Source organism: Pyxicephalus adspersus, chromosome 4 (genome assembly GCF_032062135.1).
Source record: "Pyxicephalus adspersus chromosome 4, UCB_Pads_2.0, whole genome shotgun sequence".
NCBI classification, from domain to species: Eukaryota; Metazoa; Chordata; class Amphibia; order Anura; family Pyxicephalidae; genus Pyxicephalus; species Pyxicephalus adspersus.
Genome location: NC_092861.1, coordinates 90,478,696 through 90,498,268, shown reverse-complemented (window position 1 = coordinate 90,498,268; position 19,573 = coordinate 90,478,696). Strand labels below are relative to the sequence as shown.

The 19,573-nt window shown below is 35.6% G+C and overlaps 1 long non-coding RNA gene across 4 annotated transcripts in view; it reads right to left on the bottom strand.

Moving 5' to 3' along the window:
* Positions 1–19,573, bottom strand: part of LOC140328982 (uncharacterized) — a 119,723-nt gene that overhangs the window by 2,157 nt on the left and 97,993 nt on the right. For 3 of the 4 annotated variants that reach the window (XR_011920379.1, XR_011920377.1, XR_011920378.1), the window contains exon 3: positions 2,138–2,543. This is a non-coding gene — a long non-coding RNA (uncharacterized lncRNA). Of the gene's footprint in view, positions 1–2,137; positions 2,544–19,573 lie in introns of those variants that run through there. The other variant, XR_011920380.1, reaches the window with a different exon arrangement.

Below are 19,573 nucleotides of genomic sequence, written 5' to 3'. Positions count from 1 at the left end.
TACCAATCAATAATTTATATTATAGATTGGTATAAACCAAATCGTCACAAACTCAGGTCACAACACTAGATGGTGCTGTGTCTTCATTTAAAGCGTATAACAAACTCTTGCCTTCTGAGACATTATTAGAGTTTGTTACACACTTTTTATGAGAACACAGTGCTAACTACTGGTGGCCAAAATAATGTACAAAAGACAATTTTGGAGCAAGTGACCCATCATAATCAAATCAAAAGAACAAAATACTTTAATCTGGGAGAGCTGCATAGCTGCATACTGTTTAGGTGTTAAACAGTTTTGAAAACTATATAGCTAAAAATGAAAATCCCTTTGGCTGGGGTTGCTTAGGAGTTGATGGCTAAAATCTAAGCCTTTACAATTTGTGTAAATACTAGGATCACATGTTTTTTCTGTGAAATTAATTCAGACTTAGGGAATGTTAAAAAATAACGTAGAACCAGTGTTGCTAGTGAACATAGCCTCAGTTTGTCTAAACAATAAATGTTAAAGCTGTGTTTGGAAGTAAACCTCCAAACAGAAACTCTTCTGGCATTCTTTTTTCTCTCTGTGTGTAGGCTGTGTGTAGAATATTTGCTCCCAATCCAAGCTTCGGCTTTATGGCAAATATGTTAGCAAATTTCCTGCTCACAGCCCCTCTACCCTCAATAAAACTTGACATAGCAGCCAGGGGAGGAGGAGCAGAAGGGAGCATTGAACATACAGGAAGTTTTTATTTTTGTATTTTTTTACCCTGCCTCTAGATCTACAATTCTTTAATAAAACCACAAGGCAATACTGTATACATCTAAAAATGTATGCAGTACATTATTAATAACTGGATCCTCCAGGTTCTCCTTTTATAGTCAATCCTTTCCAGTCTCAGAGAGCTTTAATAAATTAGGCCCAATGTCTCTGCTGGGAGCCTGTTACAAGTATCAATCAGATAAAATCAAATACAACATACTTGGAACAAACATAGATCTATACTCAGAAAACAAAGTTAAAAGAAAAAAAATCCAAACAATAATGAGGAGGGCAGAATAATGGACAATTTGGTCTTTTTCTGGTTTTGCTGTTAATGTATCTAAGAGTATTACTGTTTGCCTTCAGACTCTCTCTTTCTGAATGGAACTCTGTATTGTCCCAACTAAAACAGTTTATTTAGAAAACTCATATTACACTATCAAGGGTACATTGTCTTGAACAATATTGTTTACTCGTAGAATAAAGATTTTGCTTGAAAGGAAAATAAATCTAAACTTTTTCTAAATAATTATATGCAATCAAAGCTGAAATCCAGCCTAATTTTCTGTCTTTCACAGATTTTCACAGTTTATGTATTCTCTCTCCCACACTAAAATTGCTTATTCAGATTTCACTGCACACCACTTCAGCAGATCAGATAGAGCCAGGAACATCATTTAGGCCATTTCTCCCCATCCAATCCCTATTATTCACTTGATTTCAGTTAATTGTAAATGCTCAGTTTCTGGCCCCCTCCATCCCATTGCGTGGAAGAACCCAGAGTTCTAGTAATTAGGTCACTGGTCTAAAATAAGTTTCTGTAATGAAAACAGTGAGGATTTATTTCACTAACATGTTGGCAATGGGTAAAAGGAGAAACCAAGAATAGCAAAGTATAAAAAAAAATACAAACAGATTAAACTTCAGCTTTAAAATGTGTCTTAAGCCAAATCATTTTTTTAGTATGTGTTGTACAAGTTTAAAATATATTGCAGTTTTTTTTTTATGTATCAGGCACATGCATTGCCTTTGTGGAGCAGCGGTGTAAATGACCTCTAAATACATGTAAATGAAATCTACTGAAATAAAAATGTATTTCTCCATGTTGCTGTTGGAGATTTATCCTCACATCCTGTCTGGTCAAACTGTTGTCAGCCAAACAGTACATTTTTTTAAAAGCACCAGATGGCATTAAAACCCAAGAGGGATTGTAATCCTGTCCTATTCACTTCAAAGCCAAATAAAAAGGTTTTTTAAAAGTATGATAGAATTGACCCCAACATATTATATATTCTGAAGCAGTTAATATTTTCCTCTTACATCCTTTATGTTTGAGTTATTTTCAAAGCAACTAAGAGTGAATCCTAAAAAAAACTGCATTGATATCTATGTAATAAATTATATTATTTATTTTAGATAACAAAAGATAAGGAAAATAACACAAGAAATAAATTTGTTCTTTAACAATTTGTTATTCTGCCTATTAGACATCTCCCAGAATTGCATGAATTAATGTCTGGAAATAAAATATCAATAACAGAAAAGGACAGTCACACGAGCTGTGTTCTGGCGTGCTTTACCTGTGTTCACGGCAGATGAGACTTTCCTCTCTGGTGGAGAAGGTAAAACACTTCTCATTAATCATTGCTTAAACCCCTCTCAGTGGGAAGACCTGAGGTTAGTCATCATTTGAAAGCAAATTGGGTGAAAAATGGTTCTGGCAATAAGGAGTCTACACATTATTCCCCTGTGAAGGCTTGAGTGGTGTGAAAACAGACTCATCCAAGATGCTTAATGATCTGTTAGTGAAAAGAAGACATTCTAATTCAGCTTTATGTCATGACAGCAGCATTTCACATGTCTTTTATGTACGCATTAATGTTAACCTAAATAAAGGGAATGTATAATTAGTTTTCGAGCATATCTTTTTTATTTCTATCTATATAAACAGTTTTATAGATAGATTTATAAAAAGATATATATTTTTATAAACTCTAAATTAAAAAAAAAATAATGACACATATTTTGCCTAGTGCTTGTTATCTGAAAGTCTGCCACTCTACATGTTTGCTGGGAGCCTTTGCACGACTGACTATAAATACGGAGAGAAAAATATGGTCTCTCTTAGGAAAAGGGCAGTCGCTCCTTTGTGTCATTCAGTCATGGGATGACAACCTGGGGAAATTGTTTGAAGTTTGCCATGTTCTAAATGTAAAAAGAAAAATTAAATTAAAATGATACATTTTATAGTACTGACATATACTGTAGGTATAGAAAAGAATTGATTCCTTTAAAATATTCACATTTTGTTGCCTGAAATGAACACGCACAAATTGCAATTTGTCAAGCTGTATTTACTCTATGCAACTGTATATTGTTCATCAAAAAAAAAAAAAAAAAAAGAACAAACGGCAAACATCTCAATTCATTTTTGAGTACGAAAAACAGATAAAAATAGAAGCAACAGTTCACAGCAAGCACACACTACAGGACTCCCCAGCATTTTTCAATAAAGTGGACCTAATTAAAAAAGTTTCTTATTCTTTCATAAAAACATTTTTAGAAGTTGCTCAGTAAATTCAAATAAGCATACATGGTTCACAGCGAAAAAGGGGGTAAATAACAGTCCTACTGATTCTGACTTAAAGCTATAGCTTAAGTCCCAGGTGGGAAAAAAACTGGTATTTCTTTATTGGCCAACATCAGATGAACTTATTCACAAGTAGAAGTGTGGACATTTTTAGACTTTGCTGCAGTTTTAAATTTGCATTATTCTTTACACACAGAACTGCATGTTTAGAAAACTATAAGGCATCCTTTGTGATGGGCTAATGCTCCTATGTTAGTTTGAATGGGTTGTCAATGCACCCTGCACAGCCCATGCTGTGCCTGACTCTTTTTTGTAATGCAACACATGGAAAAATACAGTTGTGCCTAACCTTAGTTTATTCTTAGCTAATTATTTTACTATTTTATATGGCACCTTAATGCTCTAATCCACACAGGCTCTTGTGCAGAACCGTGCATTGGGGTAATCCATGCTGGAGAAAGACAAATATGATCCCAGTCTAAATTAGTGATTTGCAATTTTGATTATTAAATAAGGAGTGATTTAACCTTCATATTCTAAAAGTATTGGCAAATGACCCTACACTTTTCACAGACTTTTCACTCCGCTTCATCGGGTAAGACTGTGTTTTGAGGGTAATGTGATTACAGCAGAAATTTTATTCTGTATTAAAAAACTACAAACAGCACACATTTAATAAAAACAAAATAGCAACGTATTGTGTTTCACAATCAATTCTTTAAACTTTTAAAAGTCTCAAAAATACAATATTTCAACCCCTACAACATATCTCTCAGGAGTATTTTCCCCAGTAGAAGGGGGGGAAGAATTTTCTTTCATTTGACCCGTTTTGCAGCACTAGGGCTGCTTCCACAGGAATGAGTATTATTGAACAAATGAGTATTACGGAACAAAATACATGAAATAGTATAAACGATTTTTTAACAATAATACTGGTCATCAAAATGTAATATATATAATTGATAATAAAAAACTCACTCAATATCTCCTAATGTAGCAGATAATGGCTATGAAGATGCACACAGCCCTACTGGGGGAGCAGTTGCCAGCAGACCAGAGAAGCAAGGGACCATGAACTATGCAGATAATTTATCCATGTATACAACATGTAAGTTAAAATGTAAAAACCCTTTATAAACCATACAAAGTATATATCCAGTAATGGGCAGCGTGGTTGGGTCAGTGGCTAGCACTCATGCCTTCCTAGCACTGGGGTCCCAGGGTTAAATCTCTACCAGGACACAATCTGCAAGGAGTTGGTATGTACCCCCCCTGTTTGTGTGGGTGTCCTCTGGACTGGTTTCTTCCCTCATCCCAAAAATATTCAGGTAGATTAATTTGCTTCCCCTTAACAATGGTGTTGTTTACACATGACTATAATAGGGACATTACAGTTAGTGAAATGACTATGGAATTTGTAAAGTGCTGCATGATATGTCAGTGCTATATAAATACAAGTTAATAATAATAATGGGATTGGGCACACTTACGATATGTGAAAACTCTTAGGTGGTGATTTATTAAAATAAGTCAAGTAGTGGGCATCTACATTTCTATACCAGTATGTTATTCTAGAACCTAAACAAATGCTGCTTGCTGCACAAAGTAAACAAGGGAGAGCTGTGACTAACAACTTATTCTGCATGACTTGAATATTGGTATTTTACAAGAGGACAGGGTCACTATAAAAAACAGCTTCTCAAACCCTGATACAGTATTGGATCTATATTATCCTTAAATTCACACAGATTTTGTATGTTTAATTTTCCTCTACATTCTGTGAACTACAACTCCCAGGCCCTATAGCAGCTGCACTGGCTTCTGTTACAATATTTATGACTTTTTTGAATAAAATTCTTGATTAATGCCAGCAGAGTACTCCAAAAATATGGCACACTATGTTCTTCTAGGTTTATAGGTTTATATCAGAATACTGGTATATAACATACCTTAACACCATGTATCAAGGCTGGCATTCTCAGTGATATACCATGCCCTATGTTCCCTCTTCCTTGCTACAGCTTTTGAACTAGCATAGCGAACTAATGATAGAATTACCTGTGAGCCAGTATAAAGAGAAAAGGTTGCATGCAAAGTACTATCCAATCCAATTCAGGTTTATAAATTTAAAATAATTTGGTCTCTGTATTCTTCTTCTTTTTACCTATCATCATTTTTTGCAATGCTCCAATAAACCAGCCACAAGTGTGGATTTAGAGTTATTAGGAATATATTATATTTCATAATGATAATTATTATAAAACATTGATTTAGAATGTATAGTAAAGCTCCTAATTACTAAGCTACCATGCAGACGTTAAATGAAGATAAATGAATCTGCAAAGGATATGCGGGTGATCTGGTCTATTCTCAGCAGTCAGCTAAAATCCTAGTTTGTTTTCACCACATGAAATGCTTTAGACACACCAGTAATTCATATTTATTTCATTTTGATCAGTTGTTCCCAACAGGTCAATAAGGATAAAATAAACTACCTTTTTTCTTACAATTCTATGCCAGCTGACAAGGTGGGCTGCCTTCCTCCTTATTGCCAGTTAATCAGCATATTGATTTTATGTGAAGGCATATTTATTTTTCAGTAATATTTTAGGGGTGTTACAGGGACCTCCTGGTTATCAAGATTTTAGGTCCATGGGCATTTCAGAGAAGAGTGCACAACTGCCAGCCCTTCATTAAGAAATGGTATTGTTCTACTGCTTGATGTCAGGTCGAAAACTCATAATCCCAGACGTGTCATGCTCAGTTAGCAGATAACAGATTGTCAAAAAAAGCAATAAATCTTCTTGCCATTAACTGCTGTGCAGAGCTGCCATACCAAAACAGACACGCATGATAATTCAGGATGATGAGTGCGGCTGGCGGCAACCTTCTGGACTGTGGAAGTCAGCAGGGGGTGCTAGTAATAGTAAATCTGAATGATTGCTGCTTGGATTGGCAGTATTGAAACATTTTGCACCTTCCACTAAAATCACATGCCATAGAGGATGCAATTACTGATTAGCATCAGGAGTCTGTTATGCAGGGCCATTTTAACAAGGGTACAAATGGCATTTGCTTTGGGCCAACAAAAAAAATAGGGTCATCAACAGTTATGAGAGACAGATAGCTGATGTTTTGCAAAATCCAATAAGTCTTGGGTAACCTACGAAGCTTAGTGTCTTCTATTCTAAAAATGGACAATCATCAAACTTATATTGTACATAAAAATGTATTTATTTCTAACCCCTAATTTATGTTTTCCTCCCCAAATTTGCACACACTTCTTTCTATGATCTTTTTTATGATAAGCTAAAAAAAGTATCTAACTATAAATATTATAGAAAACAATTTGCAAAGGCATTAGGCTACATCACATATTTATTTTGTCTACAGTAACATAAATTTAGCTGATGGTGCTGAATAAATGGGATGCTACAAAAGTACAGGGTTACCATTGTATTACATATATCTTTCTATATATTCAATATATTTCTATATAAAAAAAAGAATGATAAAGAATACAAAACAGTTTTTTTCAGAATTAAGTAGCACCACATAAAAATTTCAGACTCTTAGCTTTTGTGTGACCAAAGTAACTAATTTCTTATAAACATGAATGCATTAAACTAAAGTACTTGTTTATTCATTCTTTTTAAATTGAGACAGGTGAATGTACTTGAAAGGTAACTAAAGATGGAAACATGTAATTAAAGAGCATTGAGAGAACATAGGGAAATGTATATTACATGTAAAGTGTAAATCCCATGCAAAAGATTATGTTCTGTAATATGTTTTCATATGGTATCATTAAAGGAGTTCAGCTCTGTTTACAAGATTGGTAAATGGAAGGAGAGTATTATGAATAGTAGCTAGTGTATACATTGTCTAATAAAAAATGCACTGCAATATAATATAAATGTATATGAGAAATAGGGAAATTTTTTTTGTTGCGTCCTGGCCGATGTCTATTTTTTCAGGTCAGAAAGTTATTGGGCAGACTAAGAGGGTGCTGAGCACCCTTCCTGAGGGGACATCAGTTACTGGGTGGATGATGTGCTTACCTGTCGGTGGATGTCAGAAATAGGAAGAAAGAATGATTACTATAATGGTTGAATGGCAATCTTAAAGCACCTCACACCTTCTGGAATAGGGACATGCACACTTTGGATTTGGTGAAAATACTGTTTATGGGTGGGAGACACCAGTGGGTGGGAGACACCAATGTAGGAATCTGCATCAGTACTGTAAATAGTTGTATTCCCTGTACAGCAGGACTGGGTTGTGAGAGGAAGAAGTAGAACACAAAAATGATGCCTAGGAAGAAAATGGAAGAGTATCAGGGTGATGACCATATATCCATGTGATGACCATGTTCTTATTTTTCTCACAGGCTGGAGCAGGTCAAGGACAGCCTGGGCTATGATGAAATAAATAGAATGATACTGATCAAAATGAAGACATCTAGTAAAAAAGAAACATTGCAGAGGAAATCTTTATATATTTATGCTGACTATTGCAGCATGAGCTGTTCTTTTTATCGTGTTATTGGGGAATTGATCTTCATTTCTTAGGATGTATATAAACGTATACATTTTGACAAAGATGGATGGCAAAAATCAATTCACTTAACACTGATTTTCACTGCCTATGTGTTTTTTTTGGTGATAATTTATTAGAAGTGGAAGTGGAAGTAAACTGAGCTGCTTATGCACAGCTCAATGAAGGATACCAGGCATACCTGGGATAAAATATTACATCATTGCAACCTGAAAAATCAAGATGACCAAAGATCAAGTACCTGAAAGAGGACCAGAGGACCATGAAAAGATGCTGGTGCGCACGGTGGAGAGAAGAGTCAGTTGATGCTGTTTGATATGTACATCTTGCTTTAAAGTGTACTTACAATACCTAACTGTGAGCAGCCAGATAAGTTAATTATTAGGTTAAACAGACAATGCCTGCTTGCCTAGAATTGTATATATATATTATATCAAAATGAAGTGCCATAACCATATATGGGTTAAATATTTAACCTATTGATAGATTTGTTGACCTGTTCAGTATGTAACCTTTATCTTCAAATGCTGCCAGGTTTTAAAGAAAGCCATTTTATAGTTATAAATCTTTTCTGTTAAGCTTTATCTTAGCATACAGCTTGATCTGATACATAGCCATCTAAAATCGTTCACGCAGAGCTGAGAGAGTTCAGTAAGCTACACATCTCTTGGCAGGTGGTCCATCATAGAGTGTATAGTCAGGCTTCTGCAAGGTGCTTCAAAGTCATGGTTTGAAAAGTAAAGGCTGCATGTCATTGTGTTCCCTACACTTGCTTTGAAGGCTGGCTTTTCTACATGACAGATTGCTGTCCTGCCACTGAACCCTTTGTTCTCTCTCACTGGGCTCCACTACTACATCTTTGCAGCAAGGGGCACTCCAGTAGAGCCACAACCCGATGTCAGCAGAGGGCTAGCTGTGGTGGACATTCACTAACACAGAACAAGCATATTTTAAACAGAAAGCTGAAAACTATACCTGGTTCTTTGCCTCTGAAAACAATAGAGGTGTTAAAATAATATTGGGTTATCCAATTTAGAAGTGTATTTTTATTAATCACCCAGAATGCACACATTGCACCGCAGTGCTAAGAATGACAATACATTCTGCAACTGACAGACATGGATCTCTAAGCAACTGAAATGATATGTCATATTACCCAAGCATGTTATTTTTAAACAAATGTATATTTTCAATGTGGCCTTTCAAGCTTCATTAAAAGACCATCTTCCTACTGGGAACATGGCAGTGCCAACTCTTACCGGTAATACCCAATTTTTGACAGTAGTTTGCTGAGAAGCCCTAAAAATATATTGTTCTTTAACCCCAATAGCCCTGATTTATTAAAGTTCTCCAAGGCTGGAGAGGATACACTTTTATCAGTGAAGCTGGGTGGTCCAGAAAACCTGGAATGGAACTGGTCTGGGATTTAAAACAGTTGTTAACAAATAGCAAATGACTTTTAAGAAATCCATTCCAGGTTTGCTGGATCACCAAGCTCAACTGATAAAAGTGTATCTTCTCCAGTCTTGGAGAGCTTTAATAAATCAGGCCCAATATATCCTGCCAGATGTCCACAAAATTTTAATGCAAAGAAATTTGGAGATTCAGCTCAGCACTAACCATAAAGCATTAGCTAAAACAATTGTTACATAGTTACATAGTAGTTCAGGTTGAAAAAAGACAGAAGTCCATCAAGTTCAACCACTAAGGAAATAAACATATCCCAGATATAAAATCCTATGGACGTAGTGGGTCCGGAGGAGGGCAAAAAAAAAACTCTGGTACAACTTGCTTCAACAGGGGAAAAAAATTCCTTACTGATTCCATGAGGGTATTGGATGTTCCCTGGATCAACAGTCTCCGTTATCTTTGCTTTAAATCCCTAATAACCAGTTATAGTCTGTGCTTCTAGAGAAACATCCAGCTTTTTCCTAAAGCAATCTATAGTAGTTGCTGAAACTACTTCCTGAGGGAACCGATTCCACATTTTCACAGACCTTACAGTGAAGAATCCCTTCCGTATCCGGAGCTTAAACTTCTTTTCCTCCAGACGCAAAGAGTGCCCTCTTGTTTTATGTAATGATCTCAAACTGAATAATTAGGAAGAGAGTTCTCTATATGGACCGTTTATTTATTTATACAGGGAGATCATATCCCCCCTTATACGTCTCTTCTCAAGGGAGAATAGATTCAGTTCAGCTAATCTCCCCTCATAGCTGAGCTCCTCCATTCCTTTTATTAGTTTAGTTGCCCTTCTCTGCACTCCCTCCAATTCCACAATGTCCTTTTTGTGAACTGGCACCCAAAACTGGACTGCATATTCCAGATGTGATCTGACCAATGCTTTGTACAGGGGCAGGATTATGTCTCCATCTCTGCAGTCTATTCCTCTTTTAATACAGGAAAGTACTTTACTAGCTTTAGACTTTGCAGCCTGGCATTGCATGCTGTTATTAGGTCTATGATCTACCAGAACCCCCAGATCCTTTTCCATTTCTGACTCCTCCAAATGTATTCCCCCTAGACAGTATGAAGCATGCATGTTGTTAGCTCCCAAGTGCATAACTTTACATTTATCTATAGTAAATGTCATTTGCAACTTTAGTAAATGTCATTTGCAACAAATGCTTTAGCAAAGTCCAAGTACATTATATCAACTGCTGCTCTTCTGTCTACCTGTTTACTTAGTTCCTTATAAAAAGAGAGTCAATTTGTTTGACAACTTTGGTCTTTCTTGAAGCCATGCTGACTATTACTTACAATATTATTTTCCACCAAAAACTCCTCTATGTGGTTCTTTATCAAACTCTCTAGGACCTTTCCAACTATGGACGTTAAACTAACCGGTCTGTTGTTACCTGTTAATTACTTTGCTCCCTTTTTAAAGATAGGAACCACATTGGCCTTACGTCAATCCATTGGTACCTTGCCAGTGACTAAAGAGTCTCTAAAAATAGAAATATTGGCTTTGAAATAACCAAGCTCAGCTCCTTGAGGACCCGTGGATGTACTTGTGATGAAGGGTTTGATTCATTTAAGTTTTACAGTGTTCTTTATCAGTAAAGTCAAATAATTGTTTTCAGTATTTAGAGGTGCCACTGTTCTGACGAATTAATATTTAACTTTTTACCCCACCACTTTTCACACCTTTTTAATTTTCTCTTAGTCCATATTACTTCAAAGATCTCAAACAGATTGGTTCACATGTGAACTCTGTCTTTACATTCTTTCTAGAATTGGGGGAGGGATGAAAGTTGTCCATGTCTTCTTTGAACCCAGCAATGTCTGTTTACCGGTATTTACTTTGTATGGCCCAGGCTTGGACCATGAAAATCAGAAAACAAACTCCTATTCAGCCTGTCATGTCAAAGGTGACTGTTGTATCATAGTCCTGACTATGGGACAATCATTACCCTCTGTGTGTCAACTTTCCCAGTGCTACTGCGGTGTCTGTCATATTTACCTGTATGTCTGGAGGAGACAATGCCTAGCATTATTCAATAAAGAAGAAAACTGCTGTTTTTTAATCAGTTTAACATATAAGGCTTAAGCCAGGATACACTTATATGATATGTCATATTCTTTATTTGTCAAAATCTCTACAGAAAAATATTTAATAAGGTTTAATGGCATTCTTTAATGATCATGCTGGACTGTCTATTTAGAAAGCCCAACCCTGCCTCTGCACTTGTGGACCGACATTTTAAACATCACTATGCCTATATAGATAAATAAATTGGTGTTTTCAATGATGGTGTCAGAAGTGAATTATGCCGGTGTATTGTGTGCAGAAATGCCTGCTTCCAATTCTCCACTAAAGTCCATTAGACAATATGTTTTTAAGGTCAGAAGACAAATAATGCTTGCCACATTCCTCAGTGGTAAATATGGTTGGTATTTATGGTGTTCAAATAATCAACTTGTTACATTTAACATCATTATATAGTATTATTTTTAGCTACATTTATCTAAAAGGGCTGTGGTTACTAGCCCATTATGTACTTACTCTTGAGTGAAGTTCACAAGATAAAAAAGTGGTGAAAATTAGACAAAAATATAAAAATATGAAAACGATTCTGCACAGCAGTGTTGAAAGCAGTCACAACAGCATAATATATTAAAAGTGTAGACATATTAGTAACATATGTCTACTTAGATTGTAAGTAGGCTTATGTCTGTATCTGTCTGTCATTTGCAACCCCTATTCAATGTACAGCGCTGCATATTATGTTGGTGCTATATAAATACTGTTCATTATTAAGATAATATAAATAATAACATAGTTACGTAGTGGATAACATAATGCTGTAAAAAGATGCCATTCATGAAAAATTCACATAGATGAACATTAACATCTCATGAAATTTTAATTGTGATATTTTCTTATTTCCGCATGTTTAGCAAAGGACGACTAATAATTAGGAATTCATTTTTAAATACAACTTATAAAATTTCTAATGCTCGGTAATAAGATTTGCATCAAGATTTGATCTACCTTGGATGGCCAGCCCAACATTGCTTTGTTTAAATGCTTTTTGTGTTTATTGTCTAAAAATACATTTTCAGACTTTGCATTGCATTCAAACAAGCGTCAAAAGTAACAGTCAGATATTAGAGTACATATGGGAAAGAATAATTCAAACTGCTTATAATGGAATACTGAACCTATACATTGTTCTTAAGCTAAGTACACACTTGCAATAAATATTGTTAGAAAACGAACACTAACGATTATGCATGATTATTTTGAACGATTGTATTGTGCAAAATTCTGTACATGTTGTAACAATACAATCGTTCAAATATAATCCACCAATAATGTACACACGCTAAATACGATCGTTTGAACGATTCAGGAAGTGACATGTAAAGGAGAAAGTGTACTGCAGAACCATCCACAATCACTGAACGACTGTACACACAATGGTTAGTAAATGACACTTAATCAGATGCGCCAGGACGGTCAGTCGTTTACAGCGACAATACTCGTTCGTCTGCGTCATTGTGCACCTTTTTTGTTTACGATTATTGAACGATTGGTCGTTAGTCGTTCGTTTACAATGATAGTTATTGCAAGTGTGTACGAAGCGTTAGTAAATCAGCCCATTGGTGTGGCAAATAATGAAAAGCAAATAGTGCCACTGTGGTCACAGCTAATCAATAATTACAACACTAACATACACAAATGGCTGCAAAACAAACATCACAACTTGATAGCTTTGTTGCCTGCTGCAAGAGTGGGAGTAATCAGGTGAGTGGGTTGTAAGGAATTCACAAAATTCCTTAAATCCTGTGTTTTCCTGATGCAGGAAATTTTGTTGTCAGGGACCTAATTCTGTAGGAAAGGAATGTTGTTTCATTTCAAAACCCAAGATTTCCGACAAGATAGAGCATGAGCAATCTGAAAAGATGAAGGCTTTTTTCTTGCAACACGAACATGCTCAGACATAGCTTTTCTTTCAGTTAATTAAGTTGTTTTAAAGCCAACTGGTCAGGGAGTGACATCTTGGTGGGGAGCCCTGAAATCAACTGCTGAACACCGTAGACAGGGCAGCACAGGGTGATTTCTGCTTTTATTTCCCCAAGCTGACTCTATTCTATTGTAACAATGCAGCCAAAGAGGCCTTATACAATTCAGTGTATTCAAAGCTGCTGACCTACAGAGATGCCATGAAAGATGCAACCACAGAATGAGATTTCATGGTTTGGAGCCAACTGTAGTCTTCAAAAATACAACTTCGTGGTTGATGGATTGTACTCCTTATTTTTTAAACCTTCCTATTTCAGAATGTTAGTCAATAGTAGTTACTTTCCATGTTTTCCATGTTTCTTCAAGTTTTTTCCCATCTGTTGCAGCAGGAAGAACCTTGGTCCAACTTTTACATACACAATACTACATTACTAATAAATGTTTAAAAAAGGATAGTCAGTTTTTTAGTTGAAACTGTCATTTGATACTTCCATCTCTATTTTAAAATTTAAAACTTACAAGATGCTTTTGTTATATTCAGTTGAAACCTGTGACAAATAGGAGAAAGGTAATATTTTATTAAAAATGGAGAAAGGGAAATTGGCACGGAACTAGAGCTCCAACCAAATCGAGTTCATATTTTTGTCAGGAGTTCACACTTTTCCAAATAAAAACACAAAGAACGTGGTTCTAAGGTGCAGCATGCAGAACTATGAGTACCAGGAACTGATACAGTGAAAATACCAAGAAACATCATTCTGTATTCAGTAAACTAGCATTCTTGCTTGCAATATATATGTTTTCTATGTTAAGCATCAGTTCACTTTAAATAGTCCAATATCTACAAGATTACACTTACAACTTCAATAATAAGTGATAAATCAAAAATTGAGAGTAGGGTGAATACTATCACTTCACTGCAAAGCATAATAGTAATTATACTGGGAAACGCATTTCTTGTTTTTTACTAATTTTTGGGTGGTGAATATAGAAATCACCCCAGTTTTTTGCTATCACATCCAGTTTTTATGATACAGGGTACTCTCCATTTTTGTCAAAAAACATACAAATTTTACATACAATGAAAAAATATTGAAATAATAACTTGAATGTACCCATCTACCCTGATACCATCCTTCCATGACCTTCAAATCTTGGTGGAATCGTTCACATTGCTCATCACTGACTGCACCAAGGTTTTCCGGAAAGTTAGAAAGATGGCTTTGCAGAAAATGCACCTTGATGCTCATACTGCAACCTAGCATTTTATAGCTCTCCAAGAGTTTCTGGACAATTTCTTTGTAATTATTTGCTCATGTGTTTCCAAGAAAGTCCTTGACAATTGCTTTGAATGATAACCAAGGATTCTTTCTGACTTCTGACATTGTCCTGATGAAATGTTCATCTTTGATGAGCTTCTGAATCTGTGGACAATCAAACACACCGGCCTTAAGTTTTTTCAAATGACAAGCTAGGAAATGCCAAAATGAGGTACTTGAAACAGTCTCCATCAGTTGGCAAAACTTTACCTGCTTCATCAGACCCAGCTTTATGTGCAGAGGCAGGAATATAATATTCTTTTTATCAACAAGTAGCTCATGTAGAATTTTTGGATCACCTGGTTTTAGGGCAGATCTTGAGGTCAATTCCTTTCCACCCAGGGATACTTGGTGTATCCACGTTGCTGACCAAGAAGGAAGCATACCATTTTAAGGTCAACTCAGATGACCCAATTGTGTTGGTGATATTGGAACAACTCAATGACTCTTTTTTTTGGAAAATACTTTTTTATTAGGTACAGGCAAATAGAAACAAATATAAACATAACAAAGAATATCCAGAGATTGGACAATGTATAACCATGCATATTGACATAATAAAACAATCAAACAAAAAAAAAAACACATCTATATATGTCTGATAGTTTTTCCTGTACCTTTTTTTTTTTTTTAAAGGGGAGAAAAAAGGGAAGCAATTAAGCTAAGAGTGAAATTAACAGTAGACAATGCTTTAAATAACAGAATAACACAGACTATAGCTAACCAGAGCTATGGCCAAAGTCTAATCAAATTTCATCTAAAACCCTAAGATCATACCATGGTGTATGATGAAAAAGGTCAATTACATTTCCCAACTGATTTGGGGAAAATGTATCTTCAAAAAAGACATCCATGTGTCAAAAAACCTCTGAGGATGTGTCAGGATTCTGAATTGCCTCGGTCTTATTATTAGACATCAATTTTTGCAAAAATTGTATGTAATTAGATTGAGTTGGGACACTCGGTTCTAGCCACTTTATCATAATACTTTTCTTAGCTGCAAGGATACATAAATGTTCCAATTTACATAAATCCAATGTATTGCATTCAATACAGTTATTTTGTATTGAATGCAATACAAATGGATTTTGAATTTCCCGCCCCACCGGCAACGTACACATGCACCGACGTCACTGGGAACTCCCCGGTGACTCATCGTATGCAGAAGCCGGCCGGAGGAAGAAGAAAGAACACAGGGATCGCAGCGATGGACCGCGCAGGCCGCCGGCGGGTTGGGTAAGCGCTGTATTTACTATTACCTTCTATGGGTTTACCCACCTCGAGTGTGACTCGAGGTTATCGCTTTTTTCTCGGCAACCGTGAGTCATACTTGGGGTTACCGGTAGGGAGGGTAAATTCTGAATAGCAATTTTTTTACATAATCACTGAATCATTCTATTCTGCAAATATTGACCTATAATTTATGCCAAAATTCAGGAATATCTTTCCCCCTAAACCCTTATATTGGTTTTTCTGATGAGAGCTCTCAATGGTCAGCAGAAATGGTGGTTTAAGTGCTGTAATAGTTATATCAATATATTTTATCCATCTGTTTAAAATTATGACAAAAAAAACCCTGAACACCGATTGGCCCTTTTCAATCATTCAAATGATCCCAGTGAGTAACCCTTGGACTATCTGGAAATATGGGTTGCTGATAAAAAAAATCTGACTCATTCACCTCTGACCTCCACCTGGTTCTTCCCTCCCTTTTTGCCCCCTTATGTTTTCCTTGTACCTGTACTGTCCTCTTCACTTTTTGTTAATGGTTTGCAAAATGTTTTTCTTTTTTCTTCTTCCTATTTCTTTTGACTGGAGAACTTCACAAATACTCGCATGCCCACCATTCTGCCATACAACCCATCCCACCTTAAAAATGACACCAACTGACACCAAATGGCCGAATGCCCGTTTATTGGACATACAATGAAAATATAAAACAACAATATTAACATACTCCTTAAAAAACCTACACAAATAAAACAATAATAACATAATATCCAATAACCACATAAACTACTCAGGTTGCAGGTCCTCGAAGGCAAAAATTATCCACTATAACCTAGGATCTACTTGACATTGATATATTGGTTCCGAGGTGCTTGTACCACCACCTCAAGAAAGATATCAGCTACCTGCAGACTATTCTATCACCACAATGTTACTTTTCCCACACAGGAGGTCCCTGTGTCCCATACCGGTTCCCTCACCCATTTCATGACGTTACCAATTTTACTGCCCTCGAGAGCCCCAAACTTCGAACAAAAAAAACAAAACAAAAACAAAATAAGGGAGGAAGAGTGGGAAACTTACACCTGCTGTTCAACCTCTGCCCCCCCCCCCCACACACACACACTTCCTGTTGCACCTCTACATATAACCTACTACTTGATTTTCTCACACCTAAAACGCCAGCCCCCCCACACACACAACCCAGAAGTCCCCTTGACCCCTTGAAAATGTTGCCCTGTACATTAATTATTGTTTCTTTATAACTCTACAGGATACTGATTTTGTTTTGTTTTTTAATTTGTTGTTTCTTTTATTGTAATTTTACTTCTCTTTTTAAATACAATTTTTCCTGTTAAAAAAATGTTTATTCATTTTTTTTAACTATTGGAAATTATAGAGATACTATATATTCTGTAACAGAAATTTCATGGAAAGGGATAAAACAACAAAAAACACAAGTTGACATATGGCGATGGTGTGCTTTATTTGTGAAAAGCCTATGCTTTTAATGCAAGCAGTTACAAACCAATAGATGCTTCATTGGTGTTCCTGTTCTTTGTTAGATATTTATTTGAAAGCATACGCTGTTTTTTTTTTTGTTTTTGTTTTTTATCCCTTGCATTATTTGAGATCTAAAACTTCCATATAATTCGGATTTTAACTCAAAAGAAAAAGAATCATCTATAAATCTGCTATTAAGGCTACTAACAAGTGAAACAAAAGAAAGAATTGCGCATATAGTAGCCAGCTGATTGTTTGGAAATAATGACAACCTTCACTAGTTTTCCACCTCTATTATGTATCCATGCTGTCTAGATACTGTAATAACATTAAAAATGAAAATAAAGAAAATATTAAAGACAAAAAAGAAAGGTTTAGAAAATGCGCTCAGAATGTTTGTATTGGGTTTTGGTTTTACAGAAACAAAGATGTAAATTTAATAAAATGTAAATGTAAAATAAAGTCAAGGGCATACAGATTAATTATATACAACCCAGGTGACAAAAATAACTCATATACTAAATCTGGTCATTATACATTGCTTATACTGCAGTTTTGAAGCAGGTGATGGTTTGGTCAATTAATTTATATGACCAGCTCCAACCCCCAACTTTTCTAAAATTTAGGCTTTTGAAATTTTTATTTTATTAAAAGTTGCAAAGTCTCATCTCGACTGACAGGCAGTCCATCTGTCCTTTATGTGGTCCATGTGATAACATGATGACTTGCTCTATAGATGCCATGTGTTGTCATAATGTAACATCATTAAGCAAAGTGTTGAGAACAGTACTATCAGAGCCAGAACATGAACAACAAACCCAACAATTACAGTGTAATTTCATGGACTTGTTAAGGTTTTAGACATCTCCAACTTTCTCCACTAAGCCATATTGATCATGTCACAGAAAACATCTGACTTAACGATTTGCTAGGCTATGTGTAATTCTTTCCCTTTTTAATATCCCAAAGAGAAAAAAAAGTTCTTTGTAATGATTTGGCTCAAATTCCTGTACACATTGCTCTAGCGTCTGTAGCAGCATGTGTTTCTGGGATTGTTCTGGAAGAGAAAATGCAGAAACAGCAGGGAGCAGAAGATAAACAGGCAATTCGTGACTCATTAAAACAAGTATTGGTAGCCAACACTGTAGAGTGTGTGAAGACCCTAGATCCAGCTTGCCTATAAACTTTTTTTACCAGCTGGACTAAGCATCTGTCAGAGTTTGGAAGGAGAGATAATCTGGTACAAATGATTTCGGTTTGTCGCATTGATTAACCTGCCACCTTACATAAGTCAGCTGATTGTAATCCTAGGAAAAGTATGAACGCTATTCTGTTGCTGGAATATTCCAGAAACTGTGCAAATATTGTCAGGATTTATGTGTTATAGTCAAAGTTTATTTAGACATATTTACTGCTACAAACTGTTGCAAAAATATAAAAAAAATCAGTGTGAGGTGAATCTGCCAAGTTCAATTCACAGTTTAGAATCTGTCACATTAATGAGTCTGTTTGTTTGGTAATTGAGAAAAAACTCAGCAAGTTATACATTTTTCTGAGCTACATGCTAGCGCTGCAGATTTTTAATTAGCATAAAATGGTAGTTTTTAAACCAGACTGCATATGGACAGTATAAAATTACATGCCTATGAATAACAGGCTGCAGTATGTTTGTTTGTGTGTGTGTGTGTGTGTGTAAAACAACAATACATAACTCATGCTAACATGTAGAAATATATTCAGGCTTCAGACTTTGTAAATTGGAAGTTTTATAGTAGTGTACATAAATTTTGATTATTTCTGAGACTAAAAGAAAGCATTTTTATATTTCAATATTTGATTATTTTTCAGGTAAATATAAAATACAGCCATGTAACAAAGTAAGTACATCTAACTGTTGACTTTTACAACATATTTTAACAGGCAAACAAGATGTTTATGTAATCAGTGTCTACAGATGATACACCTAAATAAAAGCACTTGTGTGTCTTCGTATTTTGGATCATTATTAAAATCTGGTTCAACAGCCTCACATTAACTTCAACCCACTTTGTGGTGAAAACAAGATTTGCATTGTGCACATTTCATTCAGTTAATTTAATTAAATGACTGTGGTTAACTGTGGCAGATAGTGATAGTGTAGCTCCCCTTCCTCCTGGTCAT